The sequence below is a fragment of the Falco naumanni genome, chromosome W (assembly GCF_017639655.2).
Source record: "Falco naumanni isolate bFalNau1 chromosome W, bFalNau1.pat, whole genome shotgun sequence".
In the NCBI taxonomy this organism is placed as follows: Eukaryota; Metazoa; Chordata; class Aves; order Falconiformes; family Falconidae; genus Falco; species Falco naumanni.
The window spans coordinates 9680666-9703802 of record NC_054079.1 but is presented as its reverse complement, the minus strand read 5'-3'; the positions used below and the strand labels follow the sequence as shown (position 1 = coordinate 9703802).

At 38.3% G+C, this 23137-nt stretch overlaps 1 long non-coding RNA gene across 1 annotated transcript; it reads right to left on the bottom strand.

Moving 5' to 3' along the window:
- Positions 1–4592: 4592 nt before the first annotated feature.
- On the bottom strand, positions 4593–22670 carry LOC121080357. The gene is made up of 3 exons (XR_005825336.1): positions 22650–22670; positions 15037–15043; positions 4593–4692 (listed from the first exon to the last, which is right to left on the bottom strand). It is a non-coding gene; the product is annotated as an uncharacterized LOC121080357 (long non-coding RNA).
- Between the last annotated feature and the right edge of the window lie 467 nt (positions 22671–23137).

The following is a 23137-nucleotide window of genomic DNA, read 5'->3' as shown; positions in this document are numbered from 1 at the left end:
TCTCATGTATAGCATGATTTACTGACCTTTTTTTTTTTACACCTCTTCATGCTTTTTTCCAGTGTTTGCCTTACACCTGGTGATCTTGTGCCAAATTTGTCAATAAATCTGTTAGCTAGTCATTCTTCCAGTCCTTCAAGACCACATAGACTGTAAGCATTTGCCAAGTATTAAAAACTGGGTATAGAATCAAGGGGGTTGAGATACATTTTATTTCTTTTCTTGTATTTTGTTTTCGATTAGCTGACATGAAAGCACTGAGTTGTGCACACAGTGAACAGCCATACCAAACCATAGGACTATTTTCCTTAATTATAAATTATGTGAGGACTCTGTTTTACTTTCAATATGTGCAGTGCTGACCACAACTTGTCGAGAGGAGGTAAGACCCTGCTGGAAGGAAGGGGAGGAAAGGGACATTTCCTTTCCTGAAGTGCAGAGGCAGGAGAGGGAAAGAGCAGCAGTGGTGTAGGAGTAGCCTGCTGTGGCTGTGTGGTGCAGAGTGGGTGACTGCTGTGTGTACTGGGGGAGGACAGAAAGGGAAAGTTGAGGAAGACATTAGGGTATGGATGCTTGTAAATATACAGGCAGAACAAAAGCATGTGAATGGGTGAATGTCCCAAAGCTGAACCTGACTCCTGTCCATAATATGGACATAATCTTAAAAAATGTTTTCAAAATGATCTTCTCAAGTCATGCCAGATATTCAGTGTTATGCCACGAAGTACATCACTGATTTGTGAAAGTGAAGTGCAAGTAAGAGTGTTTTCCATGGCATGGAAAGCAATATAAACTTCTATCTTTGCTGCTTTTAGCTTTAGCTCCCTTTTAGCAACTATATGCAGCATAGCATCCCTCTTCTGTTTGTGTAAGATAATGTTAGCAGAATATATGATCTGGCATAGTCTATAGGCTAGAGCAGAACAATACTGTCACTTGTCTTCTGTAACTCTGGGGTGATATAGTAAATTTTGAGTGCTTTCTCATACTTCAATTTATAACAAAAATTAGAGCAGTTCAGTGACTATTCTAATATATGCCTTCCTGCTCCCAGATTATAGGGGCTGTTCTGGCAGTTGGTAATAGCTGAAGTGTAGAAGTGCTTTGGTTAGGCTCTATTTTTTCCAGTCTCATCTCAGGCAGTAAGAGAAAGAAAAGGAAGTGACAAAGATCTGCAGTGTTGCTTTTCACCACCTGGCAATTTTCTTACAAATTGCAAATTCCCAGGTAGGAAATTAAGCCAGTTGTTCTGCTATGAGAATGACACTAAACCAGAGACAGAATAAGACTGGAGGATATTTGGCTTTAAAATCCAATGATTCAGGAATTACGAGAAAGTCCAGGTTTTTGGACATGCAAGAGCTAGTGTGCAGAACTTGGAGTACTAAGTAGGAACTCTTTTCCCTGGTTAGTTAAAATTATTATAGTTAGGTTTGGAGTAGTATACGTGTAGAATTCATTTTGTGTTTCCTGCATATATCTCATATTTTCTTATCATTAAATGTTGATATAGGCAAATGGCTGGGTCAAATTCTGTCCCTAGTGACTATTATAATCCTCTTTCCCAACAAATTAACTTATAGGCATTTGAAGAGCCTGATCTAAGTAGTCACAAGAAATCAAAGAGAACTATCTGCATTGTTACAACCTAATATCCATCTGTAATAGCTCATTCAAAGTAGAGAAGGACTGAGATTTGGAAAATTTTTATAGAGTTATTTTTCCTTCCACTATCAATCTGATAATCCATACAATCATTATAACAAAAAAAAAGTTTTTTTTTCCTTTTACCATCAAGGAATATAGGATAAGATGTTCAAATTACAAATCTGAAAAAAGGGGAGACTTGCATTCTGGTTCTTATGTTCATTATCTACACATCAATAACTAGTCTGTGCTCACATTTCTTTTTCTATAAAATGGAAATTATATCTACTCTATAGTGATGCTGTAGGACTTTATTCATTACCAAAGTGCTTAATCTTTTTTGGTTCCACAACTGGATTAGCCCAGGAGACTCTGGGCTGTACAGGCATAAACAAATAAGGCTCTGGCATATTGTCCTGGTTTTGGCTGGGATAGTTAATTTTCTTCTTAGTAGCTGGTACAATGCTGTGTTTTTTGGATTTAGTATGAGAATAATGTTGATGACACACTGATGTTTTTAGTTGTTGCTAAATAATGTTTATACTATGTCAAGGACTTTTCAGCTCCTTAGGCCCTGCCAGTGAGAAGGCTGGAGGAGCACAAGAAATTGGGAGGGGACACAGCTAAGACAGCTGACTCAAACTGGCCAAAGGGATATTTCATACCATATGACATCATGCTCAGTGTATAAACTGCAGTGAGTTGGCCAGGGAGGAGGATTGCTGCTTGGGGACTGGCTGGGCATTGGTCAGCAACTGTATTGTGCATCACTTTTTTTTTTTTTTTCTTGAGATTTATTTCTCTTTCTCTTTTTGTTATTGTCCTGGTTTCAGATGGGATAGAGTTAATTTTCTTCTTAGTAGCTGGTTCAGTGCTGTGTTTTGAATTTGGTGGGAGAACAATGTTGATAGGACACTGATGTTTTTAGTAGTTTCTGGGTAATGTTTATACTAAGTCAAGGACTTCTCAGTTTCCTGGGCCCTGCCAGTGAGAGGGGTGGAGTGGCACAGGAAATTGGGAGGGGACACAGCCAGGACAGGTGACCCAAGCTAGCCAAAGGGGTATTCCATACCATATGATGTCATGCTGGGTATATAAACTGGGGGAAGAAGAAGGAAGGGGGGGGACATTTGGCATTATGGCGTTTGTCTTCCCAAGTAACTGTTACGTGTGATGGAGCCCTGCTTTCCTGGGGATGGCTGAACACCTGCCTGCCCATGGGAAATGGTGAATGAATTACTTATTTTTCTTTGCTTGCATGTGGCTTTTGCTTTACCTATTAAATTGTTCTTATCTCAACCCCTGTGTTTTACATTCCTTTCCGAGTCTCCTCCCCATCCCTCTGGGTGAGGGGGAGTGAGCAAACAGCTTCGTGGTGCTTGGATGCCAGCCAGGTTTAAACCGTGATAGCTGTCTCCCTTTTTCATTACAATTATTATAATTATTATTAGTATTATATTTTACTTTATTTCAATTATTAAACTTTTCTTATCTCAACCCACGGGTTTTACCTTTTTCCAGTTCTCCCCACCACCACCACCAGAGGAGGGAGGAGTGAGCTGTGTTGTACTTAGTTGCTGGCTGGGGTGAAACCATGACACATATCTGTCTATCTATGTTTCTATATAATACCAGTACATGAGATTAAGACCTATGTTATCATTATAGACACCTCAGGAAAAAAAAAAAAGGGTAATATTTTCAAAAGAGTATTTTCAAAGAATATTAAAAAAATTGTCAGGGTAACTAGATTTAAAAGCCATTTAGATACTTAAAGATGAAGGAGTTGTCTAGGAGGATTTGCAAGTGATATGAAGCTAGTAAAGCCACTGCAATAAACTGCTGATATCTCCTTTTTAAAGGAACAGAGGGGCACAGAAAATCCCATTGTCACATGAAATACCTGCCCCTACTTAACCCTGTGGCATCATGCTGTAATGGAGGGGAGTATGGCTCGCTGTTCCCCCATCCTACCTCAGTGTATCTTGTGCATTGCTGGGCGGGGCAAGCCCGGGTGGCCTCGGGTTCTGGTAGATCCTGCTTCCCTCTCCACACCATGGGCTGCCACCAACCTGGGACAGGTGGTGGGACAGGGCAGCCAGGGGTATGTCCACTAGAGAGCTACAGTACCTCCAGCATTACAGATTGTCTGCCAGATCTTCACCACAACAATTTGGGAGATGGATGGAAATCAAAATGCTTTGGGATAAAGCAAGCAATGAGTGTGTGAAGGTGATGGCAAAGTTTACATGTGCATTCATGTATAATGGAGATGGTTGTATTTCTGTCAAAATGTCACTGTTGCCTAACTGGTGGTAATGTTTTTGTTACCTTTCTTTTTCCCCTCCTGCTTGTCCTGCCAAAGTACTAACCATTGGACATGCTTAGACAGTGTGGGTGACATCATAGATAATTATTATTTTGTTTCAGATTTTCTTGTCTCTGACAGCGATGGATCATTCCCTTTTGTAGCACACCCTGAATGCTACAGTTACCTAAAGATGAATTGCCTAATTGCTCAAGTGTGATCTTTAGATCATACTAAGGAATAGTAATGCAGTCAAAAAATGTATATTTCTCCATCTTAAAATGATTGCAGCGGGATTAACTAAACATTCATCTAGCCTAGCAGAGCCACAAAACTGTTCGTGTCATGTTGTCATGTGAGCCAGAGAAACAATGTAGGAGAGGAGGATAGAGAATGTCTGAAGAGAGATGAGTGAGAGGAGTACAGAGAATGTCTAACCATTACTGATGGGAGATAAGAGAGAGGAGGATAGAGAAGGTCTGAAGAGAGATATATGAGAGGAGGATGGAGAATGTCTGATCTGACAGGAGATGAGAGAACAGCTGGGTATTGTGAAGGAAAGGAAGAAAGATAAACATGGTTATCTAGTGTTTAATAGGTGCCTGCATGCTTGTAGTGATATATAGCTATGTAACTGCATGAATGGTTTCTGCCCTGAGCCTGGTGGTACATACAGCTGGAATTTGTATCGGGGCTCAGAGATATAAATATGACCTTCTCTGTACAATAAGGTGTCTCTGGTTGCACCACAACCTGAGTCCATGCCTTCATATGCCACAAAACAACAATGCCTTTTTTTTTTTGCTACATGTGATAAATTACCTATGAAGTTAAATACTTTACACTTTAAGTCTGTAGGGCTGTCTAAATAGTAATTTAAAACACTTTTTTAATTTGCTTTTAGTAAAAAAAATATTGATGTTTTTCTCGTACTTTAAACTTTCTGCATGCAGGATAGGCTTTTAAGGTACATGCTGATGAGCACCCTTATTATACCAGAAATACACTGGGAGGAGGAGAGCCTTGTGGTTATGGGCTTTATCTAATACAGCTGCATGCTGTTGTCTGAGATTTTAGATTATCTGTACAATAGTAATATTTGCAGCTCTTTGGAGCTTCTTTTCAAGACATTTGGTGGATATAAATAAGCCTATAACTAGAGCATCTCCCTTCTCACTTGGAATAAACGAAAGCTGAAGAATCAGATTCATATACTGAGTTGCATATCTGTTTTTATGGTCCAGAACTAGTTAGATACTTTAATACTTCCTGGAAGGAGGTGGGTGAGGACCTGATAATTCAAAACAAAATTTGAATGCATTTGTGAAAATGGTTGAGTGGGCATTTTGAGCCCTTTAAATTTTACGGGCAGGAGGACATAGTCCTGAGGCTAGTCTTCAGGATCCCTTAGTATCTGTACAACTGTGAAATCAAATGTAGAGAAACATCTTTCCTAAAAAGCTGCAGCTCTGTCCAAGGACAGCCTTAGTCCAGTGTAGTCTGCTGCCTTTGCTTTGATGGCGTTTTGTCTAGATGTAAGCTGCTTTGAACTGAATGTCAGTATATGTAACAATGTGGTGCTACTCTTGTACTATGAAAAAGTTCCATATGATGGGGCTGCACTGCTAGCAGTAACAACTTGTCTAAAGTTGGGTTTACACAAAGGGATAAAAGAGTGCTAAGTCTTGAGGCATAAAATACAAGCACTGTCAAGTGCAGTGCAAATGAGAAAGGTACTTTAGCTAGCAAGCTGAACAGCTAGATAGCCTTTTACTGTGCCAATCTATGTAATGGGGTACCTTTCATCTTGATTTTGTTGCACATTATGCACTCTCTCCCCCTCCTCCCCAAAGCACAACTGCAGTCTCAAACATTGCCATGCTGAAGCATTAATACATATTAACTAACTTGGTTTCTGATCTTGCTATTTGGGTTACCTGGTGCTGGCAAACACTAACCAGCAATGCCCTTCTGTACAAGGCATGAGAAGATATTTACCCTTATTTTGGAGGCAAAAATCTGAAATGCAAAATTCATGGACTTACAAAAAGGATGTGATAAATCTGAGACAATTACTAATGTGAACAAAGTTCTTAAAGTTTTTCTATTAAAGCTTCCTTAGGCAGAATTCTGACACCAGGCTGAAGGTTTTCTCTTACGCCCAATACAGTGAAGCAGATGCCTGTTATTAAGAACTTCAGTGAGGCAGGCTCTGCCTATTCTGCTGCTGCATTGGGAAATGGCCTGTTCAGGTTCTCACTTGAGAAATATCAGTCATTTTAACAGCCTGATAAGTAAAGAAGGAAGGATGAACAAATATTCTTTAGGGATTTTGTTTCTGTTTTGATTTGTTTGTTTGGGGGTTTTGTGTTTGGTTGTTGGGGTTTTTTTTGGGGGTGGCTTTATTTATTTTGGTTTTCTTGCTTTCATATGGTACCAAGTACAGCAGCATTCTAACTTGTGACTGGAGTTTCTCAGTGTTACGGTATCACAAGGAGTACTGTGCATGCTATTGCTAAGCCGCTTTAAAAACTGTGATGTGGGATTCAAATACTCTGCAGTCTAACACACACACACACACACACACACAATTTTTGTTATCTCTTGCTTCAGCCTTCAGATCTGTGGTTTTTTCAGCCATTCTTTTGCATCTGTGGAGTTCTAAATTCTTTTCGACAAGTATGTCGAGGCATTATCCCAATTCTGGGTTCTTCACCCGGTATGCAAGAGCTGGTCCACACACACAGTCAAGATATTTATTGCATGTCTGCACAGAGATGAGTGCTTAGATGGTAAATCCACAAAACTAGCAAATAGTAAAACATTTTATACACTTTGAACAATTGTTTACAATTACATTTAGTCACACTTAATTCTCATTGGTTCTTACAAGCCTCGGCTCCATTTAAAGGTACAGTATTTTTTTTTCCACCTGAATGCTCTGTGGGGAGGAGGCTTTGTTAGTAGGGGGCTTTTTTTTGTCCGAGGGTGGATCTTTTAGTATGCTAATTAGGATAGTCAAGTAATTTTCTGCTTAGTTTCATTAACCATTTGGTTCTCCTTGAGCTTATCTTGTTACTTCTTAGCTTGATGTGTTTATGGTGTCTATTCCTTCTCCCAAGGCCATGTCTTGTTAACTATTTGTAAGGATTAATTAACATCCTCTGTTTTTTAAAGTCTTTGTTGTTTTTCATTATAGATATTTACATATTTCTTTTTTAAAAGTAATTAATTATTGCATCAGAGGGTTAAAGCTCAAGTGTTCTGCTGTATAAATAGCTTGGTAGCCCTTGCCACAGCTTTTCTTTGCTGAGTGCCTCTACATTTCAAGTGGGAACCAGGGATGAACACAAAAAGAAAAGAAAAAAATTAACCGATATCACCTACAGTCTTAAACTAGAATTTTTTTTTTTGGCTTTTCTGTTCAAATAGCTCTGGAAATGACTTTCAGAAGCAGCAAAATAAGAAAAAAGCCATGCGTAAGCTAAAAAGATCTCTTCCAAAATGATTGTGTGGATAAAAATAACTGATTATAGGATAGCAACCTGTATAGCCAATCAAGAAAAATTAATTCCCTCTTGCCTGGCAGAGAAACTTGTGTATTAGAGGCATTTTGCACAGTTGTAATAACTTTATATATCTTAATTACTTTTTTGATTTTCATTTATTTTCAGTTCTCAAAGGGTAGTGCTTATATACTAACAAACTTCCTTTGTAAAGCCATGCTGGTGGGACTGTATAATTAATTGCACCTTCACTTTTAATGATCCCATTGTTTTTAATAGTTCTGCAATCCTGAGAAAGAGAGAGTTTTGGGTGAATGGAGTGCATGATCTACTGTACTAAACTGCTAATTTGATTTTCATTGTTATTGTTAAAGGAGAAATTTACACAGACATGGGTACCACTGGGTTTGCTTTAATCACAACTTGGAGTTGGGCCACCACCTCAGTGAGTGGCAGAGAACAAAGGGACACAGCACAGCTTATATACACTTATCAAATCATTAATCAATGTCCAAAGTTTTTAGAAGTTTCCTTTGGTCTTGTCAGTTCTGCGAATCCATCACCTGACCCTGTCCCAGTTGATTCATCTATTCGGTTCCAGTCTCTGCCTTGGTTCCAAGGTCCTCCTCGGGCCGCGATCTTCTTTCTGGCTGCTTTAACTCACACAATCCTTCAAGTCCACTTAGTCTTTGGACAAGCAATTCCTATTCACATATACTAATTTTTCTAAAAACACCTGCATTTCTGAGAGCACCTGTGTACACAAATTGATCATCTGTTGTTTTTCTATTCTTCCACTGATTAGCTTGACTGGGTTTTAAACCAGCCTTGGATTAGGGCTGTACAAGGGCCGAGGCCTGGTTCTGCCATTTAGCAGCTTCAGCACTTTAAATTTCTTAATTCAAAATGCATTTTCTTTAACAGCTACCTCAGGAAACTTTTTCTAGAATGTAATAATGCTGTAGTTACAGCTCAGTGGATACTTTTATTGTAAAGCTGATATTCAGACCATATAACAAAAATGTCTCAGATGTCTTTCATGCTGTATTTCAGGTTTTGTGTGTAGTACATGACAGGGAAGGGCAGGAGAAAATGGTCCTGATATGTTTTGTTCTGAGCTAGCTAACAGAATAAATAAGTTACAGGTAAAACATCTAGCTCAATTTGGTCTTTATCATTTTGTTAAGTGCATGGGATAATGTAAACTACTATTGTATTTCTGGAACAGTGGTGTTAACGTGTTACATCACTGGATGTTATGTTTCAAAGTTAAAGCTGCCATTGATTTCCTTGGAGGAGCTGTGCAGTAAGCATAGTACTGCATTTTGAATGGGCTGTACATGTTTTTAGAAAATATGGGTCTAAATTCCAGGCTGAGTAGCTGAAACAGCAAGGAGGTAAACTTGGACATATTATTGATCACTGCAGAACAGTGACAGTCTGACTTTGGCACAGTTCTTGAGTTTGCTGAACTGTGTATTGGAATTATAGAGTGGGGCTCAGGGTTGCACTGAATTTTGCTGAGAGTGTATATATGCTCAAACTGAGTACTTGTTAAGGTAGTTGCATGGCATCTGGTCTCAGAAAGAAGATAAGGGTTAAAGAATATAGTGGTTTATGATGTTATCACACTATGCTGTATATTACCTTTCCTCCTGGCAGCTGTTTTTGTGATCTTCCCTGGTTTACTTCTATCCAAAAGCATCATGCTGAGTTTTAAATTCTCATCAGAGGTAATAACTATTGTCTGGGAATTGAAGCAACTGATGTTAAGGGTTACATTCAGACAGTACAAATCATACAGTTAAAGTAGGACAGTTACAGGTAGGGTAAGGGAGGAGGAGAGAGGTTCAGTTAGGGTATGACTTGTACTAGGGGAAAACCTTTTCCACAGTGTTCAATAACCTTTATGCTTCTAAGTATGTGACTATTTTCACTGTGTTAACAGGGCCATTATACACAAAATGAAGGAATAATATTAAAGATACGTAAAAATTTAAAGCTACACAGTCAGGCACTTTAGGTGTAAGCTTGTTTGAGGGTGAGGAAAAGTACATTGGAACTTTGGTATGCTGGTAACCATTCAAACAGCTGGGAGATGCTGTTACAGCCCTACATTACCTCACCTGCATGCTACTGGAGAGAGCAGCTGTGCCAGGAACTGTGACAATGTACCTTGTGCACAGCAGAGGAAAAGCCTCACAGCTGTATGTGCCCTGGTGACTTACAAGCAGGTAGAGACAGGCTTTATAGGTGTAGGAGCTAAACCACTTTCATTCAACGTCTTCTTTCCCAATGTGACTCCTGTAAAAGTGTTATTTTAGCATGGTAATTAAATTAAGAAGAAAGTAAATTTTGGGAACTGCAGATAACAAATGTAGATAAAGCTAAGTCCTAGATCTGTCTGTGGAAAGCAAATCCAGAATTTGAATTAGCAAACTAAACATTATTGAGAGCCTGGACTCTAAGCCAGGACAAGTCAGGAACATTTTTCAAAGTACGTGTGTGCTAGTGTCACGCCTGTAGCTAGATTACTGAAATCTTGCATGCTTTTTGAATTTCTTTAAAACAAGCAAACAAAACCCCCTGATATTGTTATAAACAAATGGCTTTAATGCTAGTCATCTCCCCCTAACCACATGAATGCCTTTAATTTTTTCTGTACGAGAGCTTTAATAGATTGTATTGCAGAGAAATTATTTTGACGCTAAAACTTCTTGTGTGCAGCTTCTGAAAAAAGGATCCTGCAATTATGTAATGATAAGCCTTATATGAAGAAAGACTTTTCACAGTAATCCTGTTCCTACAAAATGAATGAGGCAGTAGAAAGAGCCTTGCCTACATAAACAAGTAGCGCAATGCAAGGGGAATGGATCTGCAGGGTGAAACAGCTGGTGTTGATGACAGTGTTCATACTATGTGTTTTGGGGGAACTGACTTCAGGCCAGCTCCACTCCAATCCCATGGGCTGATGTCCTGATACACTGCCAGTTGTACAGGAGCTTGGTATGCTTCAGGGACTGTCAGAAGGGCAGTGGGAGCCTCGCTGGTTTGGGCACTGATGGTGTTGTACCTGGATCAGCCCAGTTTAGCCACCTGAAGTTTTTGTTTGGGGCCTGAACAGATTTTTCTAGTCTGTGTTGAGCTTCATGCAGCTGTTGATTCATGAACTGTTTTTTCTGGATAAGCTTGAGTGTGTCTGCAAGAGCTGAAGTTGTAGCTTTGGTTATACTCTAAACATAAAATCATTTCAGTTGAAATTTCTGGTTGGATGTGGTGGCTTTAATTAGTCATTAATCTCTCTGTCCTCATTGATTATTGTTGAGATAATGTGCTTTCATGAGAGAATTAACAGTTGGTTGGTATATTAATCTTTTCTGTCTAGATTTGAGTTTAGTAATCCACCTCCTAGATGTCTTGCCTGTCAAAGGCTGTGATTTCAGCCTGCATTGATTTTTTTCAAATAGGAACTTGGCAGCTTCTTCCCTATGTTTAGGTAGAGTTGCTTCTAAACAGATTTGCCTGTCTCCTAGGACACAAAGCAATACCATTGCACATGATATTAATCCTTAAAGATGTTATACATACATAAATAAACATGTAAAAATTACATAGTGTTCCCTATACTCTAAGGGGTGTGGACAAATAGAGTGGCTTGGCCTGTTTTCATCTCTGATGGTACTGCTAACAGATGCCTCCTGCAGTTTGGTGTTAATAACTATACAGTGTCTGTACTTGTTCAGATAGCATTCAAATAAAGTCAGTTAAGCTGCTTAAATAAACCTGTGGGCAAAAGACATTCCCAAAACAATAGATACTTGTTTACTGTAAATATAAGGCTAGGTCCCAGGATTTAATGATTTCACTGAGTGCACTGCAGTTTTAGTGTATGTGTGTAGGAGATATTTGGTCTTTCATGGGTTAATGATACTTATGTATCAGAAACCTTCAGAAGAAGCTTCTTGAATTTGTTTTTGATAGTATGGAGAGTATATTGACAGAAGTTGTACATAGAAATGTATAGCTGTATTAATTTCCTTTAGGACAGTTATGACTCTTCTCTTCCTGCAAGATTTTTATAAGCATAAACACACACATTTTTAAAAAAGATCTAAATTATGTAAGTAAAAATGGGAGGAAGTTAACTTTGAAGGCTTTTTTCCTGCAGACATAGCACTTAAAATAATTCTGTTGACTGTGCATTCAGAGGTGATGTGGTAGAAGCCCTTCTAAAATCTCTGAGAATAGCCCTATATGTTGTGGATCAATTCAGTGCGGTGCCTGGGTGTTTGGAATTGTAGCATGGCACTACACAACTAACCACTAAAGCACTTAAAGAGCTTTTATAATCAGACTTTATCAAAACTGTCATTTTCAGTTTTACTATATTGTATTCATCATGTATTGCTTGAGTGCTTTTACTCATTGGCAATAAGTGCTTTTATGTGGATGTGCAGACTTGAAGTTTAAGCCCATGTAACATGACATAAGGAAAAACAAGTGTTGGATGTAGATAACGCAGTTGAGTCAAACCTTCATTACTTGGCTCTTGGTTGCACACAGTTGTAATGCTGGTGTTCTTGAAGCTCTGTTGAATCTGGCTGAAGTTGTCAAAAGAAATCAAGTTCTGTTTTTTGTCTCTGCTTCCTTGGCCTGTGCTGTTAGTGACTGAAGGGTGGCTTTGCAGGGTCTGGTTGCAATGGCTCCGGGCCCAGTTTGCTGAGAGCATCTATAAACAAAAATAAAAATCTGTCTCCTTGCAAAATGGTGAGCTGTCTTTCCTCATCAGCTCTCTAAAGCTGGAAGCCAGGCTTTGGTGCTCATGAACACCTGTGTAAATCCATTGTATATGGTGCAGTTCAGTAAGCATGTCTTTTCTAAGTGAAGTCTTTTTCAGATGTTTTTATTACCCTTCAGTAAGTACAGTTGTATTGGTTGTGAGTAGCCAGGTGCTGGCAGTGGGGAGCTCCAGGGGTGGCCTCTATGAGGAGAGGCCAGGGCTGCCCCATGCTGGACACAGCCAGCTCAAATAGACCTGCCTCAGGGAACAGCTGAGCCCCTCAGCCAAGATGGTGGCATCTTGGGGAAAGTATATTTAAGAAAGGGCAAAACACTGGACAGCAGTGAGGCGTGAGAGGGTAAAAAAGTGTGAGGAACAGCAAGGTGGGAGAAGGAGGAGGTACTCCAGGTGCCAAAGCAGAGATTCCCCTGGAGGAGACCATGGTGAAGCAGGGATTTCCCTGCAGCCTGTGGAAGAGACCACACTGGAGCTGATATCCACCCTGCAGCCCATGGAGGACCCTGTGCTGGAGTGGATTGATATTTCCTGAAGGACTGCAGCCCGTAGAGAGGACCCATACCGGAGCAGTTTTTGAAAGACTGTGGCCTATGGGAAGGACTCATGTTGGAACAGGGGAAAAGTGTGAGGAGGAAGGAGTGATAGGGAGGAGCTGTTATGGATGACCCAAACCCCCGTTCCCCATCCCCCTGCACTGCTCAGGGGTAGGGGGAAGGTAGAGGAGTTTGGAATGAAGGAGTGAAGTTGAGCTTGGGAAGGGATGGTTTAAATTTTTGCTTCTCACTAGCCAGCCTAATTTTAAATGGCAATAAATTAAATTAATTTTCCCCAAGTCAAACCTGTTTTGCCTGTGATAATAAGTGATCCCCTTGTGTTTATCTTGACCCATGAGCTTTTCCATCTTATTTCCTTACCTGTCCTGTTGAGGAGGGGGTGTGAGAGAGCATCTGGCTGGGTAGCTGGCCAAGGCCACCCCAATCCTTAATTTTTAGACATGCATTTAAAAAACTTTCTAAAAGGAAATGGTCTGGGAAAAAAAAAAAAAGAAGTTATGTGTTTAGGTAGATGTAGTTCCATGCACTATTAGCTGACACAGGTTGGCAGCTGGAATGCTGCTCAGCTTGCAAGTGTGGTGTGGTAGGTTTTCAGGTTTTTTTCTTTCCCAGTTGCAGCTCTATAAATTCATGCTGGGTTTACAGTTAAGTGGATTCAACACCTTAAACATCACCTCAAACTGAGGCTGGGTTCTTGGCTTTGCATGTTCTCAGCTATAATCTTTTTCTCTAAATGTGCCTGGTAGTCTTGCCACATAATGATGCTTGGAAATGAATTTAAACTTTTATTAATATCTGCACATCTTATAAACAGTAATGTGAAATGGGGCATTGTCTTGTCTGCAGAGTTATTGGTAGTGGAAGTTGATGGTTTTCAAATGAACTCAGCTCTTCCATCAAAATCTGGAGTGGATTTATAAATGTAGTTATTTGCAGTAGGTATGCAATCATGTCATTGCTTATTTGGGGAAGAGCTATGTATGATTTCTTTATGCAACAGTATTTTTAGAAGGTCACTTAAGTTATGCATAAAATGTTTTTCTAGAATTTTTTTTATTTTCCTCCTTAAGTCCCTGAATGCATATAGGGAAGTGGGTGCTGCTGCTGCTGAGTTCTGTAGAACTAAACATAAGTAGGTTCAGGTATGGAGCTTTAACAGCTATCCCTATAGAGCTACAGTGTGTGTATATTTGTCAATTGTCATCTCATAAGAAGAAAAATCTGTTGTTTGGAAACTGGTAAGTATAAACAGTAACATTGATACTGATTTCATAATATAAAGAGTTACATTTGAAGTGTGTGTGTCTCTCCAAAGTGGATTTACTGTGTTGAAAGGTAAAACTATTTGATTTTATTTAGGGAGAAGATAAAAATACATCTATGGATAAGATGGAATACTTAAACTGAGCGAGCTTGAAAAAATTGGTTTATCTGACATGATCTATTCTCTCAGTTACTACTACAGCCTTACTGCTGTCTATTTGTTCATTTAGGTAGAGGTATAAATTTTTTCCACTATGAGGGGACAAGGCTAGATTAGTAAATGGGGTCTGTTGAGAAGCCTTTAAAAATCAAATCAGTATTTATACTGTACCCTTTTATTTCAACAAATGTTGTTATAAAAATATGTGGAATTCATAAGTATCTTTAGGAGTGTGTGTCAGGGGAATGTAGCATTAATGAATTTTTATTTTTTTTTTACAGTATGTTTAGCTTTATGAAGAAAGATTGCCAAGAAAAAGCCTTTAATAAGGTAAAAGTTGAGGGTTTGTCTGTTCCAATGCTGGATTTTCCAGTCTTCTAATTGCAAAGCCTTGCAGTCTTAAAACCTCTTTGGTAATATTAAGTCAATTAGTCAGTCAATTAATGAATAATTGTGTGTGAGTTTAGGATTTTAATTTCATGGAGGCTGGAACTGTGCTGTTAATTTATATAAAAGTTTGAAAATTCCTGGACTAACTGGATTAAGGTTTTTGGTTTTGTTTTGCTTTAACAAAAAGAAATGTCACTTATTCCATTATTCTGTTGATTATAAAATGGGATGTCTGCAAAAGGGCAGGGGACGAGTTTGAAGGAGTATTGCACCGTTAAGCTAAGGGATCAGTGTTGATATTATCTGTGGTGGTGTGCAGCACAGTGGCCTGAAGTTGTCCGGTTTGATGGCTTGATTCCATGTTCGTGTGGCATGATGAATATACACAGCCACAGGCCTGGAGTTGTGACTTGCTGCCTTCATTTTGTTACTCTGCCTGTGCCTGGCTTCAGCCTCAAGTGTTTATGAGCATGGCTGATTTATTGGCTCTATTATGGCCCTGGTATAGGCTTAATACTATACAGAATTGGTTTTGTAGAGGTGGCTTTTCTTCTCCTCTGTATTTTTAGTTTATTTTCCCCAAACTAGTTGTTGCTTTTCTATGTGTGGTGGTTCATACTTTAGTTCAGCCACCAGCATGTTGCTTTAGAAAAATCATGTAAGCTCTTTTTTTAAGAAGTAAAATTCTTGTAACAAGGCTTCTGTTCAAGGTGTATGTTCAGGTTAGATGCTAAAGTTGGATGTCATTTCACTTATACAATATCTTTTAAACAGAGGTTTTGGAAGAAAAGAAAGAGGTAGTCTGGCTACTTAAGAACAGAGAGGAAAAAAAATAGTTGGCTTATTTGCATTGGCCTAATTTAACGATTTCCATGGAACACAACTACTTTATCTGCAATGTCAGTAGCAAGTTCTTACCCATAAAATAGATCTTTCAGCAGAAGAAAAGCTGGAGTTAGCAGATATTTTGCTTTCAAACGTTTTAAAGCTGTTTGTGTATGTGGGCGTACCAGCAACCTGAAAAAACAAAGCATGGGAGTCTGAAGAGAGTTGTGTGTTTTGTTTGGGTTTTGATGTTTTAGTTTTGTTAATTTTTGGAGCCTATCTTGTGCACTGTGTAATTACTTTCCAGGATGTGGATTATCATGACACCTCTGTATTAGTAATTTAATGTGCCAAAGAGCTGTCATGCATACAAGTCTCTTCATAGTGGCATTACACTTCTAGGGAGACTTTGTTTTGATCCAGACTGTTAGACTAGAGAATGAACACTTTCTCCTTTCTGTATAGCAGTGGTGCTGTGATGTGTAGACCATGGAGGAACACATTAAATACCTATATTCAGTATGCTACAAGAGGATGATGGATTTTGAATGCATCAATCACGTTTTAGTACTTTGTAACAATACAGATATCAAAATCTATGCTGCTATTTTTTTTCCTCCAATGAGGTGATTGCAATTATGCTTTCATTAAAAATAAAGCATAGGAGACTATTGATCGAAACTTGCTGACAGCTGATAACTTTATTTTTCTTTAGTTAATGCAGTTGAGGAAGACTCCTGAGGAAGGGTCAGCTGATACTAATGTCTAAATGCAACATTCAAATTTTTTTAGCTTACTAGATGGAGTAACCATCTTGTTACCCTAAGAATAGAGGTCCATATTCTTCTCTAGAGTAAGAATGACATGGTAAAGCCAACATGTGCATTAAAAGTCCACTGCATGAATGGTATGTCAACCCCAAATAATTACATTGGTGGGCTGCTTCTGCAAGAACCTACTGAAGGATCTTTTGCTATTGCTGAGTACCAGTGCTCTGGTACTGCTGCTATTTTAGGTTTCTGTTACTTGAAGATTATTTACTATTGTTACTGGATTTTTTTGACTGCAAGAGTTACAGGGGGAAGAGGGAAAAATCTGTCCATTTTGTGTGACCTAACTGCTGGATTTACCAGAATTCTCTTACGAGGATTGTTGGCTGGATACCCATGCAAGTCTCAAGACTGTCGCAAGAAAGGGAAAGTAGTTTGATGCACAGTTTCAGATGTTTCTAGTTGAAGAAACTGGTTTCAGACACTGGCATCTGTCAAGCCAACAGCTGAACTGAAAATTTTCCCACTAACTTCTCTTTTGCGTTGCAAAAAGAATACCTGTAAAAGAAAAACCAAACAGATGCTTACAAAATTCTGCACTACTGTCTGAGTCTCAACTTGAGTACCTTGGCAAATTTAGTTTCACCATTAGAGAAGGTATACTGATGCCTGCTGATTGACTTTAAGCTTTTGCTTTTCTTCCTTATATGTCCATTTTCTGTCTGCCCAAATATATTAGATGTTTTCTTTTTTAGCTGTCTATTCAGTATCCTTAGATTGAGACTAGCCCAGTATGTATGTCACATGAGGTTTAGGATGGTGGTACTTGTCTCCTTATTATGCACACTGAAGGGTAGCGTATGACTGTGTGGAATACATGTTTCAACATAGCTGTTTATCTAACAAATTATAATTGTGCAAGTTTCACAGTTGGGCCAAACTGCTATTTGTGCAAACTACTGCTATCTGTTCCATACCTAGTACTAACTTAAATTCATAAAGCACCTAGTGATGCACCTAAGCAGGTGGAACAGCTTTATATGCGTTCATACGCATTGCTGGCTAATGGGACAGTGATATTCCTGGAATAAAACTCTCTAATCTGTCTGCTTTTAATGAAATGTGCAAAGTTATCTCATGCCTCACCACAGATGAGAATTCTTAAAACTAATGAACATTTAAAGTTACAAAGCCTTGGGACAGGTTCCTACCCTATCATTACCTAAGAGAGAACTGAGCCAAGTTGCGGTGTTGTGTATTTGTCTAAATAATCAGGACACTTATCTGAGATGTGGTTCAGATTGTCTACCTCTTGGTGAGATACTGATTGACAAGAAAATTGAAGATTGTATCGTGTTTCTGGGGTGGACATGGGTAGCTAGATTTAGAAAAGTGAAAGAAAAAGGAATTTCTTTAATCTCTCCCATATTGTCTTTACAACAAACCTGTTGTGAATGCTGCTTAGAATTACAATTTCTGGTTTTGGAGGGCTCATGAATGCATGTGAAAATTCTGGAGCTTGGAAATGTGATTAATCTCTGCATAGCATGCCATTCTCATGTTAAGATTTTGCAGTGTGTATCCTGGTAGAAAGGATCACTGTAGTGGAGCCTCTCCCATACAGAGGTTGTTGAACTATGGACATAGCATTGTTAGCATGGGATACCCCCTGACAATAATGGTGATGGCCCGGAAAGTCCAGGCTGTGACCAATAATTATGGCCTTAGAAGTGATACAATGTCTACTGGATATTCCATTTCCTGCATGTGTGTTATGGGAGAAGTGTGTGATAAACTTGCAGGAACCCATGCCTGCTTCCCACTGACTTCTAGGATAGCTTTCCAAATGAAGGCAGAAAATATATTACACGTAGCTTCCTACTGGTATTCACCACAGCCTGATACAGATATAGGCATAGATTTCTGTTCACCTTTTGGGCTTCTATCTGATCAGAGGTGCCATGATCAGAAACTTAATTCAGACTCGGTAACATCTAAGTTCAGATGCTGGGATTTCAAGTGTGGATGGGAGCATCTTGACTGCATGTTTTGGATCAAGTACAGACAGATTATGCAATTACAGGCATTTGGTTGGTATTGGATCAGTGAAGGAGAAACTGATTTTTAAATGCTGTAAGGGCTTTAAAATGGAAGACTACAAACGTGTAAATGTGGCTGCTGAAGAGATTCAGTCTCATATTGTCCCTATGAAGCGATTTATGCTGACAAGATTTTTAAGCCATAATTACTTTCCTTTTATATTGGAGGAGAGGAAGGTCAAGAAAGCATGGTTAGAATCCAGTAATCTGGATTACTCTAGACAAATGTTAGCAAAATATCTTCTTTAATATTTGTCTAGCTTAATTGGAATGCCATAGAAAATTGTGTGATTTTGCTATTCTTACTTTTCTGTGTCTGTTTAGATGATACACTACATTAGATTGCTATAAAATATTCTAAGCCATTGTACTTCTTGTCATATTGCATCTGCCTACAAGGAATTTGTTTGATCATTAAGTCACTGGGGGGAAAAATATACGGGTCTGCATGCGTTTGTTTTTTTTTGTAAATAATTCTGAAACTGAAGTGTTTCTAGGTATGCTGCTAGTGGCAGGCTTTTCAAACTTAGCAGTGACAGCAGTAAAATATTCTTCCTTTAAAGCCCTAACAGCAGGCATAATCAAGTCTTTAGTCTTGCACCTTTAATTATCTGTTTAAACCTTGAATTTCCTCAAATGCAAGAAACTCAGCATTTTTTAGCTTTTTTTTTCTCTCCTCATAGTGTTATGTTGTTGCATGTTATATTGCTATAAAGTTAAAACTTGAAGAAAAGGTTGCTAGATGCTTCAGTTGATGATAAGTTGCTTAGAAAAAATTATGTATATTTTTTGGTCAGGTTTTGGGCACTGAGAAATGGTTTGGTCCAGAGTCTGCAGTATACACAGAATAATCCTGAAGGCAGTGTAACCAAATGGAAGTTAACTGGATTGTCTGCATGATGAATTACACTATATGAACAAAGGTAGGAGGTCTGGGAGTTCACGTTAACAGCAAATATTTTAAACTATATTTTTAAAGTGTAAATTTTGAGAGCTGCAACACTTGAAAATTGGCTTCCCTTGATCTGACAAGTTGAAGTTCTTGCTTTGTTAGTGTCTCTACAGCAGCAGCATGTGACATCAGAAATGTCATGACCACTTTGTTAACATGCTTATCTTCTGTTAGAAAAAAACACCTGGATAATTCTAGTGGTGCAGCCACATAAATGAGCTCACCTTCTTGCTGATTAATGTCAAAAGGTAAATCGGTTATCCTGTTTCTCTTTGCATTGTATATGAACTCTTAATGACTTGTTAGATACTGTAGTGTTAGAATTAATGATTAAATGTGTGTTGTACACATGCCTGATATTAGATGTTAGGATGGCGTATGGTTTATATAAAAGCCAAATCCAGAGATAAACAGAAAGCCACATGTATTCAAAGTTAGATTAGGAGATTGTTTCCATAGTGTTGAAATAGCATGCTGATGTGTGTATTGATTTTTTTTTTCTTTTTTTCTTTTTAATGATGATTTGTTAATAATCATTATGTGTATTTACCACTCTAATGATGGGGAGGCTTGAGAGGTGAGAGAAGACAATTAGAAAAACATCACTGTTAAGAAACATATTGAGACTTCAGTATGGTAAGACTGAGTATCCAGGAACAAGCAGAAGAAACATCAAACAAACCAAATTTTTGTAAAGTAATGCGGCTCAGTCACCTTAGTGACTTCTAATTTCTTTTCTTTAACCCTCAATATCTCCACAGACATATCTGTGCTTCACTGGTCTGGTAGCTGCTCCAAAGCAGTTAAATGTTACGTGCAGCTTTCTGTACCTTTTTATGAATGTACTGAGGCTCATTCCATTCAGAGTTTCTGATGATATTGGTACTTCAGCAACCTCATTGATCTCTCATCCCCAAAAGATGTTGGCAGTATTTCTAACCTTTATTACTTTATGCTTCTTAATAAACTGGTTTCTATTACACATCACTAAACTATTTTTCCTAATTTACTGTTATAATACAGTCTCAGCATGTTTGGAGAACACAAATGTATATTTAATTTCTGTCCTTTTTTCTGCAGACACAGCTGCATTGCTAATCTGCACAGATGACTGGGTGGCCCTGTGCAGGGACAAAGACAGATCCCACTCTACAAAGCTACTGAAATGGTAGAGTGGTAGGGAAGAAGGGGGAGGTATAAATAAGAAACTGCCAATTTTTTGTAACATAAGCATCTTATGCTCATTCTACAAGAGAAAGTAAACTGGTTATTTTTGATGGAAAATGCTGCTAAACCGAGGGACCGAGACTCCCCGAAAGTGAGTGAGTCTGTTTTAAGTTTACTGTCTGCTTGTGTGGACTGCCAGATAATTAATAGTGTTCAATGACTTCACTTTCAGCCACTTATTAGAATGGGACATCTCTATGCAGATTCAGTATAAAAGAAATAAAAATCTGGAGAAACCCACCCGAAAGGTTAAACATTTAATTTTTAAGCTCTACCTTAACAAGCATAGAGTTGTTTTAAATTGAGACATTCCAATACACCAAAAAAGTAATGGTTCCAAAACTCTCACTCTGTAATCTAGCAGTAGGTGAGAGCAGGAGTTTATTTAAGATTATTTTCTCCTAGATAGTGGTCAAGAAGATATATGGTCACAACACAGAAATAGAGAAAATTACTGTGAATGCTTATATATTATGCTGCAAGGCAACACTGGATCACAAACCTTCCAGAAAGAGATCAAGAATAACATGCCTAGATAATATATAACATAGCTGTTCACTTATAGAATTGTATGTTATAGGTGAACTGAAGTAATAAATAAGGTAAAGATGAATGCTAGTCAAATAATTGTTACCCTTTTTTGTGGGCCATGTAAGTTTGGCTTGGGGGTGTGTATGTCCAATTTTTGAAGGATCATGTGTAAAAAGATAGTAGTAGCATGAAATATTGCAATATAACTTACTATTTTTAGTATAATTTTTACAAGGCTTGTCTGATCTATATTGAATTCTTCAATTAAAAGACTGTTTTTACAATAGTGTATGAAGGTTGCTTTTTAGGTACTTTTAGGATATTCCATTAACACACTTGCTAGAGTTGCTAAAGTAATTAGGAATATCTGAATCTCTTAACATAATACTCTTGTGGTTCACGCTGCTGCTTGTATCAATTATACTTTGTTCTATGCATTCCATACAGACTGTCTTGAGTGTTATTTAACACCTGAAGCCATTCCTTTAGTGTGTATCTTACTCCTGAATTCCACTTTGTTTCTGTACTGTTCCTCAGACTGTCCTGTACTTGGTGATCCAGGCTGTCATGGCACTGCACTCGGTGCTTTGAGGAGGACTTGTTCCTGACAGTGTGTAACCATCCATCTCTTCCCCCTTTGTTTTCAATAAGGAGGTGGAAGAGGTGAGCGAAATTTGTGGAGCTATTAAATGTTTCCAGTTTTCATCTGCTTGGTTATGCTTGGAATTATGCCGATTGAATGGAAAGATGTTGGTCTTGGAAACAAGACTGGTACTCATTAGTGCATGTCATTTCTTGTCATAATGCTAAACTATAAATGACTTTATAAATTGCATTATGAATATGTCTTACTGTCTGTATGCATCTTTTTCTAAATGAATGCATAATAGTATCAAAATACAGTATGGTATTTTATGTTGCTTCTAATGTCTTGTAGTACTTTTAAAAAAAGATAGTATTTAAAAAACTTTCTGCCTTGGTAATGAACACTGGAAAATAGTATTTATACGCATTAGATAAACTTCATATACCGTTGTCCACTTTAAGTCACTCCATCTGCTTACAGAATGATAATCACAGATTAAAAAAATCCCACTATTCCTGTGCCTGAGGATAGCTTTGTCATATTTTTTGGAAAATAATTATAGCAGGGACAGGTCAGACACAAACTTTATGATGACTACACCCCCCTAGCACAACACATTAGATGAATTTCTAACTCACTCTCCAAGGTGATATTGCACACTTATTACTTAAGTAGAAAGTTGGATTTGTGCTTTTTGAGATGAAAGTGATTGCTCTGTTTCTTTAAATATGATAATATTTAGTATTAATGAGCCCCTGCTCAAACCAAAAAACAGCAGATGATGTACAGTATAAATTGTCATAACACTGGACCTCTGTTTAGATCAACAGTCCTGCTGTGTGTCATTCAAACACTCCAAATGTATAGTCATTTGGATTAATGAAAGAATAAACACACAAAAATGCTCATTTTGATAGCAGGGATAATCAGAGAGAGAATCGGCTGGCATTTTATTCTCTGTTGCCTCTAGCTAAGACATTTGACAGTGGACATAAGATTTAAATATTTCTTAAATAACAAAGAAAGCTTACACACAAAAAAAGCCCACCCAACCTTGGAAATATTGAAAACAAAGTTTTTGGTTGGCTGACTTTGCTAGAAGATTCCCGTTGTAAGGTGTGCACACTGTGAGCTTGTGGGGTTTCAATTAGGAATGTCGATATTGAATCTTGAGTAACCTTAATGAAAGAGATGCTGCAGTAGTTACTCAGTGAATTGCAGTGGACTAAATGAAAAAGAAATAATCCTAACTCTTGACTATTATTTTGTATAGATTCTGTTGCACTGATACAGCTTCCATGCTCTGTCATGGAGTCTTTTTCCCAAACTGAACTTCTGTTGATAAATGAAGCTGAGCTGTTTGCAGCATCTCTTTTAATAATACTGTTAACGAATGGTTTTTTTCTGATCTGGGAGAGAATTTCTTCTTCAAAAAAAGTGACCAATGCACCTCTGTCCATGCAGTAGCTGAGCACTGGGGTTGTGTGTGGTAGGGGCATGACAGGTCTGGTTCTGCTTTGC